The sequence below is a fragment of the Parasteatoda tepidariorum genome, chromosome 6, assembly GCF_043381705.1.
Source record: "Parasteatoda tepidariorum isolate YZ-2023 chromosome 6, CAS_Ptep_4.0, whole genome shotgun sequence".
NCBI classification, from domain to species: Eukaryota; Metazoa; Arthropoda; class Arachnida; order Araneae; family Theridiidae; genus Parasteatoda; species Parasteatoda tepidariorum.
The window spans coordinates 79709978-79711889 of NC_092209.1; positions in this window are offsets into that span (position 1 = coordinate 79709978).

A 1912-nucleotide genomic window follows, 5' to 3' on the forward strand; every position below is an offset into this window, starting at 1 on the left:
TTTTTTTTCTGGTCAACTTATGAGGGTTTTAGAATAGAATTTCATAATACTCCTAGACAAAATTGACTTATTTCAGTGGTCAACATACAAGATAGACAGGTGGTCAAGTTACAAAGGTTTTACTTCCTTATATTATATAGGAAAAATTCCGTTCTTGATAATTGAGGTCAATTTATGCAGGTGTCCAACTTACCAAGGGTGGTCAACTTGATGGTTTCACTGTATATATATATGCATATTAAATTAACAATTTTTTTCAATTATTTTTTAATGCAATGCACAATATTCCTTTCATAATGTTCCGAAAAACGCCATTTTCAAAAGAAAAAACTAGCATGACGTATTACTTTTTTTTTCTTCCAGTTTTATGATAAACTGTGATTTATGTGGAAAAATTGTTTTAAAAAAAAGTTATAAAAAGTATATTCCAATTAAAAACTAATTCAAAATGAAGCTCCCAATATTATTTTCGCAAAATCCTCTGAACTCACAAAATTTTTAAAAAATGTGCTACTTTTATATTAAATAACTAATTATAAATACTTTTTAATTAAAAAGGAAATAAAGAGAGCTGAGAAAAAAATATTTTCCACCATAAATAAAAAGTTTAAAAAAATATCCCCAGCCCCTGTGCTTATAAAATTGCAGTGATGATCACCCAGCTTTAAATCGATACGAACCAGCTGGTCTAGGAAATAAAGGCGGTCGGTGCGTGATGCTGTTCACATTGACATAGTCATGTCGATGGTCTCGAAATTGCAAAATCAGCTTATAAACTAAATTTTTATTTATGAATTAAAAGGGGTGGTCATATTCATATTAGAAAAAAAATATTTATAAAAATAATTTAAATTCTTGCATAAATCTATACAATTTCGCTTAGTATTATTTATAAATTTTTTTAATATTAATCACCTCATTTTATAAAATGTTATTTTATATGGCAAAATACCAAAATTTGAACGAAATCGGAATGGGGTACCGAAATTTTATTTTAAAAAAAAATGAAAATGTTGTAGTTCCAGAACTTTTAATGCAAATTAAATCAAATTTTTTCACACAATTATAAAATTAGTTAGTCCAAAGATGGAATGGATAATGCATGGAAAAAATTTTTCTTAATACTTATTATCTTAATACTTATTACTTTTCTATTATTTAATTTAATAATGATCAAAATAATTTAGAATTTTTGATGTGCACAAATATCTACCTTATTTTATAAAGCGTAATTTTAAATGGTAAAATACAAAATCTGAAATGAAATCGGAATAGGTTGTCAAAAATTTTATTTTAAAAATGGAAAAGGCGAATTTTTTTTTTAAATAATGAATGACACATTGAGAAATTGCGATAAAAAATCAATCGCTTAAATTTTTATTCGTACCATTGATTAAAATATAAATTAAAGAAAGGAAAATATAAAAAAAAATAAAAATGTTGGTCTTGCTTACCTAAATGCGAAAGTGATGTTCCTCTAGCGATGTTCCGCAATCCCTATTTTCATAAAACTAAGATGACATGACATATTAAATTGAAAATAATTGATCTAGGAAATTTTTAAATAAGTTATTAAGGAGTCTATATTTTTATGTTAATTTTTCTAAATTTATTATGCGAAGCTATTCATTACTTTGTGAGATGATCTTCTCATTTTTACTTTTAAAGGAATGAAAAAAAAATCAACATGGAATACGATGATAATTGAGTTATCAATAGTGATAATCAAACTGCTATCTGCGTTAATTCCCGTTTTATAATTTTGAATAATTAAAAAGTTTCATGATCCTTGTGACGCTGCTTTGATTTCATCATTGTACTTTTATATATGCGTAAAAGCAAAAACGCGCAACCCATATTTACATTAAGTTTGAAAACAACTGAATAAACTGAATGAGTTATGTTGATTTGC